Consider the following 17,678-nt stretch of genomic DNA (forward strand, 5'->3'; position numbering starts at 1 on the left):
GCAGCCGTTTCACCCTCTGCCAATTAAAGGGTTAAAATACATATCCAACCCTTGGAGCATGAAGCACAGCAGCTTTCCTTCGATTGCTGTTCAGTTCCTTTCTTCTGCAGTATAGGTTAAGTTCCTGGCTGAATCTGCTCTCCCATTGCATTAAAAGGATTATTGTCTCAGATGTCAGTAGTAAAGGAGAGAGAGAGAGGGAGAGGCATATTCATGAGTTGTGTGTGATTTACAATTCAGATTGAGTGTATTCCAGAAATAGCATCAGCACTCTACTGCAACAGACTCAAAAGGAATGGGCCGCATAATGACTACTGTATCACCTTCAGGAGGAACATTTTATCTCTACTCAGGAGGGTTGCAGCAAATCCTCATCAGATGTAGATTCTTCCATGTAAATATTTCATGCTTTTCAGTTGGGCTCTAAAAGTATAAGAAATTCAGATCTTTAGAAATACATATCCACATAAATATATATGAACTGAATCCCTTGATCTGTATGATATATCAACCTCCTAATTGATTAACTACTTGGGAGGGGTTCAAATGTGAGTGCGCTGATAGTTGGTAAAAAGTTGTTAATAGGTCATGGTGGGTGTAAAAATTTGAGTGAGTTGCCAGCATTAGTTTGCAATCAAAACATACATAAAGTGGTATTTTTTATTATTCACTAACCCCTATTCCCAGGAACAAGTTTAATGTGGGGTGGATATGTATTTATAAAGATCCGAATTTCTTGTACTTTCAGTTGGGCTCCTTCAGGATTGATTTCTGCATGTTGGCCTTTAGGCCTATTTCTTGTTGGATTGCTTCTCTCCCTTACATAGAGGTCCTTTTACTAAGAACACTAACTTATTTAGCACATAAAAAAATCATTAATAGAAATAAAATATGTCCTTGTGTTGCCCCCTTGACATTTTACATGTTCATTTTTCTAAAATGGAGGTTAACTCTATATGTAGCCTGTGCAAGGCCATCCAATTTTCCATGCGTTTCCGAACAGGCTAGTAGAACTTGAGACTTCCCAACTTAGATGTCTCAACTCAAATTTATATGTCCTTTGTATATGCTGCTCTGTGCAAATTATATAGCATCTAGTGTACTAAAGGTAGTTTTACTAATTAACTTCTTCCTGATTAATATTTATAAGAATAAATAATCCAAAGCAAGAGCATTATAGGTCTACTAAGGATATGCATTTGTTAGTGTGTATTTAATTCATTAGAGCACCTTAAAAAATTTATGGGGCAATATTCAGCCAGTGGGGTCCATGATTCTTTAAAACCTGGCTTTCTATCATCTAAAATAGACCTAGATGTTCAGTCTCAGACTCTATCCAAGTACCAACACTGAATATCTGGATGTTTGGCAGTGCCTGGAATTTATCCAGGCAAGGCTATTTAGTCCCATACCCAAGTAGCTTACTGGGCACAGTTAGAACACCATTATGGACTAGATTCAATAAATAGTACCTAAATTTGGGTATTGAAACAAATCTGCACAGCACGCTATTCTGTGAATGGCATTCCAAGTTGCACACTGTTTATAGAATAGCACTCTGAGCCAATTTCTGCACCAAACTTTGAGATTTATACAAGGGTAAATCAAAAAGTAAAGGCAAAATAAATTTAATGACTTTAATAGAAGTAACTGTGAGCAATTGAACATAGTCCCCATGAAAGACGACGCATTTGTTGTACTGTTCAGCTAGGTTCTGCATTCCTGCAGAGAAGTTTTTTGGCTGCTCCGGAAGCCAGGTGAGAACCGCTTCCTTTATTTCATCATGCTTTGTCTTTTGCTCTGTGGGTCACGGTTCATAGACAACGGCGCGAAAGACAAAAGCGCGCACCGACAATTGAGCGCAGCGCGGAGGTGCGTGCCGCACAAAATTACAGTTTTTAGGGGCTCCGATGGGGGGGTTTTGTTGGGGAACCCCCCCCAGTTTACTTAATAGACATTGTGCCGGTGTTATGGGGGGTTTGGGGGGTTGTAACCCTCCACATTTTACTGTAAACTGAACTTTTTCCCTAAAAACAGGGAAAAAGTTAAGTTTTCAGTAAAATGTGGGGGGTTACAACCCCCCACACCCCCCACAACACGGTGCGATGTCTATTAAGTAAAGTGGGGGGGTCCCCCCCCACGCCCCCCGTCAGAGCCCTAAAAACAGTAATTTAGAGCGGCGCGCGCCTCCGCGCTGCGCTCAATTGGGCGCGCCTTTGTCGCGGCGCGCTTTTGACCTGACACCATGGGTCACAGTGATGCACCCATGTCTCATTGCCAGTGACAATTCTCTCCAGAATACTCAGATCTTCTTCATACCATCTCAGGAACTGGGTCACAACATCTACACGTATTGCTTGTGCAGATCAGTAAGCTGTTTGGGAGCCCATCGTGTGCAAACTTTCCTGTATCCCAAGTCATCTAGCATTATGGCAAATGCAGATCCATAGCTGATATCCAAATTTGCAGCCAATTAAAGCACCGTTATCCGTTGGTCTTTTCTTATCAAAGCATCCACCCTTTAATGTGCTCTTGGGTGCACAATGTTGATGGACAACCAGAATGACCTTCATCAGTTACACCTGTTCTTCCCTCTTTAAATTTTTTTATCCACTCATAAACCTTTTGTTGATTCATGGTGCTATGTCCGTACTGAGTCAATATCCGATAGTGAATTTCCATAGGCTTCATGCCCTATGCCCAAAGAACGTGCACTACTGCACATTGTTCTTCGATGGTGCAATCTTGCAATGGAGTGTCCATGTTTCTGACCTCGTGGCTAAAGGCCGAGCGCTGCACTGTGAGTGGACGAACTATCCAACAGGCAACGTACGAGTACATGTGTTGAATTTCACTAGCTGTGTTCCAGTTATCTCAAAATTTAACAATTTCCTTTCATTTTTGATTCGCCCTCATACCAACTAAAACCTAGTGTAAATCCTGGCACATAAGTTAGGCACTGATCCCCAGTATTCTGTATTACTATGCACATTTTTAATGAAAAGCCCCTGATTCGCCCAAGCTCCTCTCATAGCCACGCCCCCTTTGAGTTGCACACTAAAAGATTTGCACAGGTATCTTTACAGAGCAGAACATAGCAAGATGTGCGCACAAATCCAAACTGTTAGCATTAATGTGAGTAAGTGATTGGACCCAGTTATTATCGTTAATGGGCTCATTAGCTGATTTAGTTGCATGCGCATCTCCGGATTGCACTCAATTTTACACATGTAACTTTGGACACCATTTATAGAATTGCCTGGGTGGTTTGGGTACTGGTAATGAATATTTGTAGTGCTGAGTTAACTTCTGGCTCTTCCCCATCTCTCCTCAGACTGCCCCAGCACTAAGACCCGGATTTGGTATATGGCGCCGATATCGGTGGCCGCCGATCATGTGTCAATCACATGATGGTGCCGTATAGAGAATCATCCCTCTAGAAAAGATAGGCGTCAGAAATGTAGACCAGGGTTTTTCAGGCCTACATTGTGCCTATGTAGGTGCTTTGCAGCACCTAACGCCACTTCTGGCAAGGGATTACCTCCACCCCCGCCCGTCCCCATAAAAGCAGCAATTACTTCTGACAGGATCATCAATTCCACAGTTTCTTTTGTGTTTGCTAGAGAATGACACGGGGAAAAAATCTGTCCCCGTCACCGCCCCGTCACCGGCCCCACCATCCTCTGCACCGCCCCGTCACCGCCGTTCCCTTCACCGCCCCGTCACCGTCACCGCCATCCCTTTCACCGCCCCGTCACCGCCACTGCCATCCCATTCACCGCCCCGTCACCGTCCCCGCTGCATCCATATAAGCCTTAGTACTGTAATATTTAGCTTATTCCTTTCTTATAAATCAAAGTTCCTGCTGCTGAACTAGAGAAAGAGATGTTCAGCTGGCAGGGCTTTGTTTATAAATTTTTATCAACACAACTAATATACTATTTTATCCTAAAGCAAAAAAATAAATAAATAAATATAATTTTTTTTCTACCTTTGTTGTCTGGTTTCTGCTTTCCACATCTTCTCATTGAATTCCTTCCATCCACTGTGTGTCTTCTCTCTGCGTCTTCCATTTGCTGTTACTGTGCCTCTCCATTAACCCCTCCCCCCAATTGGTCTAGCACCCATCTTCTTCCCTCCGCTCCCGCATAGTCTGGCATCTGTCTTCTTCCCACTCTGTCTTCCACATTTCCCTTGGGGGTCTGTTCCTCTCCACCCTCCTTCAATGTCTGTTCTATTCCTTTCCACCACCACCCTTCCCTCCCTCCTTTACCATCTGTTCCTTTCTACTACCCTTCAGCTCCTCTCGCGTGGCCTATCTACCTTCCTTCCTCTTATTTTCATGGCACGTTACAATGTAATTTGTGCAAGCCACTGGAGCCTGCAAGCTCGGTCCCTGTCCCATCCCCACAAACCATCTCGCTTCTGTGCTCCTATTTTCTCCATTTCTAATATCTCCCCTATGTATCTGTCATTGCCCCCCCCTGTGTCCATATACCATCCCCATGGCATGTCCCCTTTATGTCTCTGTCCCTATGCCCCATGCACATAATTTCCCCTCTTTCTGTTACCTTCCTGTGTCCAGATTTCCCCTATCTTCCTCTTCCATACCAGTGTGTCTCTTCTTTTCAACCCCATCTAGCTTTTTTCCCTCTTTCTTCCCCCCCCCCCCTGCTTCTAGCATCTGGCTCACCTGCCAGTCCTTCCCTTTCTTTCCTGCTGTGTCGATCCTAGTGTTTAGCCAGCTCTCTCCCTTCTCCTCACCTTAGTTTATAGGTTTTCTTTTTCGGCGACCTGCACGCTTTCCCAAAGAGCTGCGCACGCGCGGCTGCTCAGTGTTCAATCTTCTGCTCTGCTGCAACTTCCTGTTTCCGGTTGCGTCAGAGCAGAAGATGAAACTGAGCAGCAGCGGGTGCGCGGCTCTCTGATAGCGTGCGGGTCGCCGAAAAAGAAAATCTACAAACTAAGGTGAGGAGAAGGGAGAGAGCTGGCTAAACACTAGAATCGATTGGGCAGGCGGGTGTGAGCTGCGGGGACCGCGCGATCCTTCATGCCTCACTGCGGGGACAAGACCATTCACCGCCCCGCGGGCGGTGAATGGCCTTGTCCCCGTCGCCGCAGCGACTGCTAGTTTTCTTCCCCGTTTTCGGCGGGTGACCCGCGGCTAAAATGCGGTGGCCGCGGGTAAACCGCCACCGTGTCATTCTCTAGTGTTTGCGCTGCTGTTTTCCTTGTGGAATCTCTTTGGTGGAACCCTTTTTTTGTTTTCTGTTCAGGTAATTAACTTATAAACCCCCTCTTTTACTAAGGCTGACGTGTCCATTATATTATATGGACAAACCCTGCTTCCAAAGCCTTCCATCCCCGTGGGAGTCCCTTTGGCTAGAGGGGGGTCCCCATGGGAGTCCTGTGGGTTGTAGGGATTCCCATGGGACCCGCAGGTTTCCCGTGATCCCCGTTCCTGTGCAGACCTCTACTCCAGAGGTACAATTTGGGTATTTGTTTGTTTTTTAGGCACTAGTAGGCGCTTTAAATTTAAAGTTATTTGCCTTTTCAAACGGCGTTTCCCTATTAACTTAGGTGCTGGTAGGGTGCCTACTGGCACCTAATTTAAGATGTCGTTTGTAGAATTTCTCCCGAACCAGATAGTGCCTCAGTAGTCAGAGCAAATATTCAATGGCAATATCAAGTTAAGTGCTGCTAAAAAGAAAAAGAGAAGAGTGAAGGCAGATAAAGACCATATAGCCTATCTAGTGTACCTAACTATGCCATCTACTATCCCCTCCTCTCCCTTAGAGATCCAACATACTTATCCTAAGCTTTCTTGAATTCAGATAATACTTTTTGCCTCCAACACCTGCACATTAGGCCATTCCAAGCATTCACCACCCTTTCCATGAAAAAGTATTTTCTGAGGTTAGTTCTGAATCTATCCCCTTTCATCATCATCCTATGCCCCCTCATTCCTTTCAAAATGAAAGAGACTCGCTTCATGTGCAAAGGGGCTTGTGATTGAAAGACATCCCCAGTTTGAGATAGGGGCTTTGGAAATAATCCTTAGAGATAAGGACTTTGAGTTTTCTGGTAAAACCTTTGATGAAGCAATCAAAATTTGGAATGAGACCTTGGCAACTTCTTTAGATAGTATCTGTGACTGTTTAGAAACAACTTTGCACCTTGGTATAATGATGATTTGAGAATGAGTAAAAGAGTAGTTAAGGATTAGGAAAGCAGAAAGAATGTGGCATAGAACGCCCTGTCAACCAAATTTAGATGATTATAAGGAGTGTCAGCAATCTTATTGTTTTAAAATTTTAGAGATTAAAAAAAAAAGCATTTTATAATAAGAGAATTGAGGAATCTCCATCTCAAATGAAGGAATTGTTTAAGACTGTGGCCAAATTAACTTCCCAGGATATCTTAAATAAGAGTGCTGTTCATGACATGGCTCTGGGCTTAGTTGAGAAAATTACATCTCATTTTGAGGGGGATGTTTTCTCTTTCCGATACACAATTGGTACCCGACACGTGTAATAAGTGGTCTGAGCTTAGCGTTATGAATTATGAACAAGCGTCTTCTTTATTAAAAGGTGTGAGTAATTCATATTGTCCACAAAATGTGTGCCATCCTACATTGGTAAAGAGCTTAAAGGATGTCACTTTGAAAGTGGTTTGTGAAATTGTGAATAACAAAAGCAGTGGGTACTTGCTTATTAAAGAGTCTAATCCTGGATATATCAAATGTGAATAATTATCCTATCTCCAATCTTCCTTTTTTGTCTAAGATTGTTGAGAAGAGTGGTGTTCTTCAGTCAACTGAATTTCTGACTGAAAATCAGATTCTGGATAAGTTTCAATTTGGCTTCAGGAATGATCGTGATACAGAATCATTACTTGTCTCTTTATTAGATACTGTTTGTACTGGGTTTGATAGAGGTGACAGTTTTGTGTTAATGTCTTTAGACATATCATCTGCATTTACAGTTAATCACGATATCTTATGGCATAGACTGAGCAAAATTGGGATTACTATTACAGTGTTCATTTGGTTTCAATCTTTTTTTGGATGGTTGTTACTTTTGTGTGTTGGATGAGAATTTTTTTTCAGAGTTTTTCCCTTAATGAAACATGGTGTTCCTCAGGGTTCATCTCTTTCTGCAATACTATTTCATGTTATTCTTGTGCCTTTTTGCATAGAGTTGAAATCTTTGGGAGTTGAATATTGTCTTTATGCTGACAACATTCAGTTTGTATTTAAGATTTTGCCAAGTCATGCTGAAATGTTAGATTTTTTAAATTTCTCTTTGGATAAGATTAGTAACCAGTTGGTTGATAACCGTCTCATACTGAATGTGGAGAAGACGAAAATTATTTTGCGTTTGAGTCATGCTATCTATGATTTTCCACTGGTTATTTTTAAGGAAGTGACTATTTCATTTTTAAAAAACACTTAAAATTTTATGTGTATATTTGGATACTTCTCTGAAGATGAAAGAGCATGATAGAGACCTACAAGATCATGAAGGGCATAGAGAGAGTAGAGAGGGACAGATTTTTCAAACTTTCAAAACACAAAAGAACAAGAGGGCATTCGGAAAAGTTGAAAGGAGACAAATTCAAAACGAATGCTAGGAAGTTTTTCTTTACCCAGCGTGTGGTGGACACCTGGAATGCGCTTCCAGAGGACGTAATATGACAGAGTACGGTACTGGAGTTCAAGAAAGGATTGGACAATTTCCTGCTGGAAAAAGGGATAGAGGGGTATAGATAGAGGGCTACTGCACAGGTCCTGGACCTGTTGGGCCGCCACGTGAGCGGACTGCTGGGCATGATGGACCTCGGGTCTGACCCAGTGGAGGCATTGCTTATGTTCTTAAAAAATCTTTTTTAGCCCTTTCAGGACCAAGGGACATATTTGTCCCATAACTTTAAAATCCTGTAAATTTTGATTGGGATAGTCTACAGTTCTAAATTTGATATGTACGGATTCCATATGATACTGCCTTTATGTAAACAAACTGGTTCCGACATTCATTCATTAGCGTCGTTGCTAGATTGACGAGAAGATTCACTTGCCACACTGTCCATAAGCCAGAAGTGTGATTTTTAAAAAAAAAAATAATGATATTTCACAAAAAAAAATCAATTTTTTGGCATCTGCAAGCCCTTTTTACCATAAAAATGTCGTCAAAACCACAAAAATTGGCCTACGATCCTTATGGTCCTGAAAGGGTTAAGCTGAAGCTTTTGTTCCCTTTGAAGTCAGTGTTAACCAGTTCTAATTTTCATTTGGTTGTTCAAAATCTAATTTTTCCCAATTTTGACTATTGTAATTCCTTGCAAATGGGTATTTCTAAGAAATATTTGAGATCTTTACAGGTTGCTCAAAACTCTGTGTCAAGGTTAATTACTGGAACTTCTAGATTTGAACACATCACATTCTTAAAGAATTGCACTGGTTGCCAGTTGAGTATTGCATTTGTTATAAATTGTTGCTTCTTGTTTTTAAAACACTGATCAGGTGGAAATCTCCAGTTTTGTTAGACTCCCTTTGTATTTATCGACCAACATGGAACTTACGATCCCTGAAACAGTAATGCCCTGGTGGTTCCTTCTGTTCATGTAATTCACCACGAGAAATATAGGAAATCTATTTTCTACCTGCATTGACCACAGTTATAGAACCAATTACCTGAGCAACTGCGAGGGCTTGGTGATGTTGACTGTTTCAGGATTTTGTTGAAAATGTTTTTGTTTAAGGAGGTATTAAGCTTATTAAGTAATTGTTGTTTTTAATGTTGTTATAAATTAATTATGTTGGAATCTATCTAGAAATTTTTCATCACTGCCCACCAGCCCCATGCCCATTTCTCCTTCTATCACCCCTCTCCAACACAATGTCACATCTCTCCCTCCATCACTATGTCCAAAATTCCTTCCCCTTGCAATCTCCTTCAATCTGTCCCTCTGTTCCCTCTCTACCACTATATCCAACATTTCTCCCTCTCATCCATGCATCTCTCTCACCTATCTCTGACCAATTTTCCTTTCCCCATGTGCCATCTTTCCCTCTTACTCACACATTCATTCCCAACAATTTTCCCTTTCTATTCCCTCCTTCTTATGTCTCAAGATAGTGTCCCCTTCCTCCCTCCCTTCTGTGTCCCATGTTCATGTCCCCTCTCTTCCTTCTGTGTCGAGTTCTTACCCCCTCCCTGCACATAAGTAGCTGCATGTAAGTAGCTGCCTATCCGTAGAAGCCGCCGCCGCTGGGGATCCCACTTCCCCCCCTCCCCCCCCGAAGCGTCTTGTTTGAACCACACTCGCTCCTGTGTTCAGCGGCACTCCTTGCAGAGATGGCATAGGCAGCGATTCATACGCTGCATGTGACTGACCCACAAGTCTTCCCTCTGACATCGAAGGGAAAGTTTCCGGGTCAGCTACTTATGTGCTGCATGGAAAGAACTCGGTTGGCTTCAAGGGAGAGGGGGGACACGGACAAGCAGGCTGGGAGAGAGGGATCTCCAGCCGCGGCAGGTGGTGGGCAGGAAGGCAAGATCCCCAGCAATGGCAGGGGCCGGGCAGGAAGGTGAGATCCCCAGCAGTGGCAGCTTCTAAGGACGGGCAGGAATATCTTCTGTGGCAGCCAGGCCGCATACTCCCAACAAAAGACCCGCGTACCCCTAAGGGTATGCGTACTGCGTGTTGTGAAACACTGCCCTAAACTGTACCATTCCCTCAGGCTTTTGCAGTACAAGTGCTTGACCTTACCTTTTTTAGCATTAAATCTTAACTGCCAAATTTTGGGCCAATCTTCAAGCTTCTCTAGGTCCTTCTTCATGTTATCCACACCATCAGTGGTATCTACTCTATTTCAGATTGTGGTATCATCTGCAAAGAGGCAAATCTTACTAGATAGCAATATCGCTTACAATAATGTTAAAAAGAACAGGCCCAAGAAACGTACCTTGAGGCACACCACTGGTAACCTCCCTTTCCTCAGAGCGATCTCCTCTGACTACTACCTTCTGTCGTCTTCCACTCAAGCAGTTCCTGACCCAGTCCATCACTGCTCTAGGACCAGCCACTATGATTTAATGGGTAGGAGCCTTTTCTGCCCATTTAAGCTTTTAAATATTGACGTTTTCATGCACGCCATGTAGGTGCATTGATGCTGATTTGTGCTACAGTATATTCTATAACAAAATCTTGCTGCCAAGATGCCATCATAGAATTGGCACTGCATCAAGATGCCTAACTTAAGGTTCCAAGTTAGAGAATTGTCTCCACAATTTGTCTGTTGTCTGTGAGGTTGCAGCTACTGTATAGTAGACATTTATCCCCAGATGCTGTATATGGTGCCTAGATTAGAAAATCCACATACAAATTAATTAGCTGATGAACCAAATAATTGCAATTAATTGATGTTAGTAATCAATTATTGCAGTTAATTGTCCATAATTTAAATTTGCACATGCATCTTCCCACGTCCTATTCTTCAGTATAACCCCTGTGCGCCTAAATCCTCTGTCATACAACTCAAAAGGAGGTGTGGCAGGAGTGTCCCTAAAAGTTGTGCAAGGTGTTATAGAATAAAACCATTTCCATGCCAAAATGCCCACAGTTTTGTCATGGAAATGGGCTCTAAGCGCTATTCTGTAAACAGGTCTCAACCCATAGTGCTGTTTTCAGCACAGCGCTCCCTGATGATTTTTTCCGGCACTGAAATCTGAATGCTTTTTATAGAATGCCCTCCTTATCCCACTCTTAGTTTGGCATTCCAGTGTCATGTTAAATCTCTTTGGTCAATCTAGTCTCCTAAGTAAGCTTATTAGGAGTGAAGGAGGAACCTAATGATTAGAGCAGCGGGCTGAGTACTGGGACGGCTGATGCTTAGATCCTGCTTCTCCCAGACAAATTGCTTCAAATTCAAAGTTAGGCTAGAAACCCAATCAAAAAAGAAAATACTAATGGCTCCTGAACTTGTAATTCACCATGAACTTATTTGGAACAAGTAATAAAATCTGACATCCAAGTCCAGTTGTGTATAGTGCTAGCAGGGGTCTCAAAGTCCCTCCTTGAGGGCTGCAATCCAGTCGGGTTTTCAGGATTTCCCCAATGAATATGCATGAGATCTATGTGCATGCACTGCTTTCAATGCATATTCATTGGGGAAATCCTGAAAAACTGACTGGATTGTGGCCCTCAAGGAGGGACTTTGAGATTCCTGTACTAGCCTCTTGGTCTAATACTTAAATCTAAACTAAACTAAAACTTAGATTTATAGACCGGGTCTTCACCAATAGGAGCTTAGTTATTAGTGGTACACTGTCTGTTTAGCTTTTGATGTGTTATATGGATTTGTGCCAGAGTGGCCAAAGAAGAATTTTAAAAAGATCATTTCCATCCTTCCACTGCAAAATCTACTCTCTGCTTTTGAGCCAGACTCTTTAAAGATAAATACTGTGCGTGACCATAACCATATAGTTATATATTAGAAAAATAAATATGCAAAATGCACACTGTAAATGGTAAATCTAACTATTTCTGACCATTGATTCTTATGCGGCTAAGACTATGGGAAGTGTACCCAAAAAATGGCCCACACAAACATCATTAGCCAGAGTTTTGTTGTCAGTGGAACCACTGAAGGATACAACAGTGGGACAAAACTTTTGGAAAGACAGAATTATAGAGTAACAGATCATTCTGGTAATAATAACAGCTTCATTCAGTCATCATATTGTTGGCAATGAATTATATGAAGCATTTGTTAATTTTCTGTGGCGGCCCTCTGTGTATAGAAATTGCCCACCCCTGCAGTAGAACTATGTGCAGTCTTTACTCCCAGTCATCAAAGGTCAGGTTTTCAGGATACCCCAAATGAATATCCATGAGAGAGACTTAAATGCCTACTAGCTCTCCTATATGCAAATTTCTTTCTTACATATTAGAGATATCCTGAAAATGTGATATATTGGCAGCTCTCGAGTACTAGGAGTGAAGACCAAGAGCCTAGTGTGTCATGTAACTACAAACTGGTTCAGATCTCAGTTATGATGAAGCCAATGTTCCTGAAAAGCTGGACCCCTATATATAGGCACCCATTAGGCTCCTGAAATAATATGTACTGATATGTTACTGCTTCTGTTCCTCTAAAAAATTGAAGTGAAAGGTTGTTATTAAAGTCTTTGAAGGATTGTTGAGTTCTATAGCAGAAGTTCCCAACCAAGTCCCAGCCAGTCAGGTTTCTAGGATATCCATCCACAATGAATATGCATGAACAAATTTGCTTACATGACCTTCATCGAATGTAGATCTATCTCATGCATATTCATTGTAGGTATCCTGAAAGCCTTACTGGCTGGGTGTGTTCAAGGACTGTGTTAAGAACTACTCTTCTATAGCCATGGACTCCAGGCTGGTTTGTCTCCCAAACAATTCATATGTACTGGTTTTGCAGTTAAAACACATATCTGTGGAAATAGACTTTGAAAATTACCTACAACATTTGTGTGTAAACTTACATACGAGGGTTCTTCAAAAAGTTTTTGCACTTTCATAATTTCTTAGGAAATGGTTGGGGTGGCGGAAGTGATAAGAGGGCATGTTGGTAGGCCGCTGGGAAAAATGTATGGCAAAATAGGGTGATTATGTGGAAATGTTATATACTTTGATTTTGAGATATTTAATAAATAATGTTTGAAAAAAAAGAAAAGTGTGGAAATGTTTTGAAGATCCCTCGTACATTTGGCCACTATAGCTATTACTTTACTTTACCCATAGTAACAAAATGTGTTCCTGGTGGTAGGATTGGGAAGGTTTTGGTATAGACATGCATACGTTTGGATTTTCAAAAATGTGTGCATTTTTTTCTTGAATAAACTGCCTGTACAAATTAGCAGGTGCAAATACGTGCAGGTAAATTTCCTGAAATAATTTTCAAAGTGAATGTGCGTACAAGCTTGCACTTTGAAGATTGGGGCAAAGTCCATGGCTATAAAGTACGTACAGGCTTTGTATTGGTGTGGGCAATCAGAAAAGTTACCCCCATAAAGGCCACATGCAGAACTTACCACATTGCCAGGGATGGCACTAGAAGGAACTCAAAAACTGTCATATTTAAAGCATATTAAAGGTAAGCCAGTTTGAATTGTAGGATTTACCAGCTATATTTCAGGACTCACAATCATGACCAGGTATAATCAGAAACCTAAAATAGAGAAAAGGCCAAGAGATGTGAGCATGAGCGAGGGGCAGAAGTCTTCAGTATGCATTACAGACCACTGGAATGATATTATTAATGTCTGTTAAATAAATTTATGTTAGCCTATGGCACTACTTTATCAACTTGAATGAAGAACTATCCAGTGATTATTAGTCAAAAAATGTCAGAACTAATCTAACATTTGTTCTGCACTTCATTCACTGTCTTATTGATCCTCAGCGGGCCACCAGGTACTCAAACTTCTCTCATAGTGCCGGGCTTTAGGCTCCCAATCGTCATCGGATCATCGGGTTCTATTAAATTGTTTAAATATTTATAACTTTTTTATTTTATATAAGCTCTTAAATAAATATGTACTAAAAGTACTTAGCTGTGCAAAGACGCTTCATGCGGGGGTAGATTAACCAACATGTTTTGCCTGTGAAATTCAAAGGGCTTTTTCAAGGCTACCACTCCCTTCCATTGCTGAAAAATCCATTTTTGTGGCAGGGTACTTTCAGTCACGGCAGCCAAGTACATATTTATTTAAGAGCTTATATAAAATTTAAAAAATTATAAATATTTAAACAATTTAATAGAAACCGATGATCCGATGACGATTGGGAGCATAAAGCCCGGCACTATGAAAGAAGTTTGAGTGCCTGGTGGCCCGCTGAGGATCAATAAGACAGTTTACACTGTGGTGAATGAAGTGCAGAACAAATGTTAGATTAGTTCTGACATTTTTTGACTAATAATGTTAAATAAATTTATGCGTATATTATCATGGCATGTAATTCTACCTAGCACTGTACTATGGTAATGCTGTTGTCATAGAATACTGTGCTAATTAGAAGTATTAATTTCCATAATACTGTGAGAGTATTCTTCGGCTATCTTTTGATAATTTGGATATTTTAGGGTGATATTTTAGGGTGAGAGGTTGGAGGGGTGCACAGGCTTATTCAGAAATTGTCCAAAAAATTCAAACACACTAAACAAATTCAATAATATTATTTATTTATTATTACCAGAGGAAAAGACCTCAAAACACCCCAGTGTCAAGTGTTCACCCTAGACACCTTATTTTTGGGTTCCAGGGTATCATCTTTGGTCAAAAAATACCTCTGTTACTTTTTATGTTATTTATATTTTCTTATTTTGAATTATATTTTCAAGTGTGTTTCCTCAGATCAACTTGTGTGGCAACTTGGCTAGACTTGTATATATTTTTCTTCTTTGTTTACAATGCCACACAAGTTGATTGATGTGATGATAAGGGCATATTTGCTAAATTTGCAAAAAATTGAATATTTGAGGAAACACACTTGAAAAGATAATTCAAAATAAAAAAATATATAAATAAAGTAAAAAGTAACAGTTTTTTTTTGATCAATGATGATAAGGTGTCTAGTGTGAATACTCGACAGTGGGGTATTTTGAGGTATTTTCCTCTGGTAAAAAATAATATCATTGAATTTGTTTAGTGTGTTTGTATTTTTTTGGCACCTTTTGGTATTTTTGAACACACATATTAGGTCTCATATTATTTAGATTAGCTATTATTCAGAAATTGAGCATATACTGACTGATACAAAGTTGTATATCACCACTGCAGCTGTTGGTTGGAAAAGTAGCACTATGTTGCTTCCTTGTGATGTTAAAGTCCTCACTGCAACAAATCTCCTGTTACCTGGTACTCCCCTATTATTGATCGGGGGGTGGGGGTGGAAATCAGACTTTATCAAGTGCACAACCTGCTCAGTATATACAGTATAATCTGTGGTTAACCTCATGGTTTCCAAGTAACATGAGAGAAATTATCTAAAAGCACACTATGGATGTCCCATGGGGTCTGCACATCAGTTCCAATACATTTTATCAGTGACGGGCCAAAACCGCACAAGACAAAGCCGCTCGGAAAATGGAGCGCTGACAATTGTGTGCTGGATATAAACAGTATTTTAAAGCGCTCCAAGGGATGTGTATTGGGGGACCCCCCCCCCCCACTTAGAGCTGTTGGTGCTACCGTTGGGGGGGGGGGAAACACCCCCCCCCCATTACAGTGGAACCTGTACTTTTTCCCTAAAAAAGAGGGGAAAAGGTTGTTTCCTCTATAATGGTGTGTGTCCCCAACACCCCCCACAATGGGAGCGCAGTTGTAAGTAGAGTGGGGGGAGGGTCCCCCCGCCCAAACCAAACCCCCCCAACCGCCTCTCGGAGTGCTTTAAAATACTGTTTAAATCCAGCGCGCAGATGTCTTGCGCGCGATTGTCGGCACTCCATTGTCCGCGCAGCTATGTCTCGCACGGTTTCACCTATGTACTATACTTATGAAAGGCAAGGATAAACAATGCTACCGGATCAGTTCGAAAAAATTGATCAGTGCATTATAAACTGGTTTTGCTCTATTTTCATATAATGATATCAGAACTGCTGGAAAATAGCCCTGACTATCTCTACTGTTAACGCCTCACTGTCGCTGATCACTATTTTCTGTTGCTTGTCAGTAGTTAGTAAAGCTGTTCTTTCTACCTCAGGCTTTGCATTCCTACTTATAAAGACACAGTATTGATGCCTTTATGCACTCAGTCCAGACAGTTATGCAGCAAAACTGTTATGTTAGCAGGATGACATCATAATGAGCACACAAATTCCATAGTCACTGAATGCTCTTCTCTTAATGCTTGTACAATCAATCTTGGTTTTCATAGGCTACATTCTTCAGGCCTTCCTTATGGAAAGGACAGCAAGAGATATGGACTACAGAATGAATACACTACTTAAGCAATAAGGGCCTTTATAACTTTTTGTTAGTCAAGGATTCACTGGAACGCCATTAGGGTCCAAAGACGCTTAGCCTGGGTAGGCCTCATTGACTGGTGAAGGGCTGCCTTGTAGGTCGTCAGTATTGTTGTGGACATCTGTGGTGAAAAAAAACAAACAAAAACTGTTGTATAACGAGTTTAGTCACTTTTTGTTTTATGCAGAAAAGGACTGTTTTGTTTACATTAATTTTACTTCACCTGTGCGCTAGACTGCTGATGAAACATTCGGAACTGCTGTTACATAAAGTTGATCATCATCAGAGACGAAGGCTGGAGGAGTTTTACACTGGAGCCATCCTTGAGCCTCTGCATTTTTTCTTTATTTTTTGTAGTAATATTAACAATAGCCAGAAAGAAAAGAGAGGTTTATTATTGTGCTATGTTAATACGTGAATGGATTTAGGTGAAAAATTTACTAGAAATGTGCCTGGCCTGGGTTGGTATGATCCTAATAATAATAAAAAAGGACTGTTTGCGTAATTAACCTTTTACTGTATTAAATGACATACAATATATATATATATATATATATACATATATATATATATATATATATACATATATATATATATATATGTGTGTAATAAGGTTTGCAGATCCTAACAAAGTGATGTAATATTTTCTTTTGTGTACACTAATGTAATATATGGTGTAATTTATGCTGGTTTTTACTTTTTATGCTTAGAAATTGTTTTCACAAAATATAAAAATGCTTGTACGGTAATAGGATCCAACAGTTGGTATTAAAGGAACTATCAAGTGCAGCATTTGTGATGTCCTAATTTATGCTATCAGTCAATGAACTAACACTAACACTTCTGTTGGTGACAAACATGAAGGAGTATGCAAGAAATCGCAGTGGAGCAGAGCTGAGCGACCTGTGGCCCACCACTAGATCTTATGCAGCCCACAAGACGATGGGAAGCATGCAGTACACAGAAAATGGCCCACAAACATTATTAACCAGAGTTTTGTTGTTAGTGGAACCACTGAGGGATACAAGTTTCAAGTTTATTTAATCTTTGATGAATCGCCTATTACAATTACTAGGCGATGTACATATTATAATTAAGATAGAAGAAACTTTACAAAATAAATTCAAATAACAAAATTAAACAATACAGACATGAGTTTAAGGAATGGGGTTAAAAGTTACAATATTTGGGTATGGTTAGAAAAAAAGGAAAAAACAAAAGGGAGGGAATCATAGTACCAATGCACAATGTAGTATAGTGTTTGATTTAATTAAAAAAGAACTAATATTAAGAATCATAGGCATCTTTAAATAAGTGGGTTTTTAACAGTTTTTTAAATTTTACTATATCTTGTTCAGTTCGAATAAACTGAGGCAGGGTATTCCACCAATGTGGGCCCATAACGGTGAACATATCTAATCTTCTGGTCCCAATAATCTTCAATGACGGCACCGTGAGCAAGTTTTGATCAGATGATCGTAGGGAACGTTTAGGTTTGTATAGAATCAGTGATCTGGAAATAAACTGTGGCTCATTAGATGCCAATGTCTTAAAAATAAGTAACAATATTTTAAACAGGATCCTGTGGCCAATAGGTAACCAATGGGCATCTATTAAGAGCGGGGAAACATGGTCAAATTTTTTTGCTTTATAAATTAATTTTATGGC

General features: G+C 40.5%; 1 protein-coding gene across 1 annotated transcript in view; it reads left to right on the top strand.

Moving 5' to 3' along the window:
• Positions 1-16,770, top strand: part of TTC9 (tetratricopeptide repeat domain 9) — an 88,929-nt gene extending 72,159 nt beyond the window's left edge. Inside the window, exon 4 of the mRNA XM_033951817.1 lies at positions 15,922-16,770. The gene's annotated coding sequence lies outside the window, so the exon portion shown is untranslated. The remainder of the gene's footprint in view (positions 1-15,921) is intronic.
• The last annotated feature ends 908 nt before the right edge of the window (positions 16,771-17,678 follow it).

The sequence above is a fragment of the Geotrypetes seraphini genome, chromosome 7, assembly GCF_902459505.1.
Source record: "Geotrypetes seraphini chromosome 7, aGeoSer1.1, whole genome shotgun sequence".
NCBI classification, from domain to species: domain Eukaryota; kingdom Metazoa; phylum Chordata; class Amphibia; order Gymnophiona; family Dermophiidae; genus Geotrypetes; species Geotrypetes seraphini.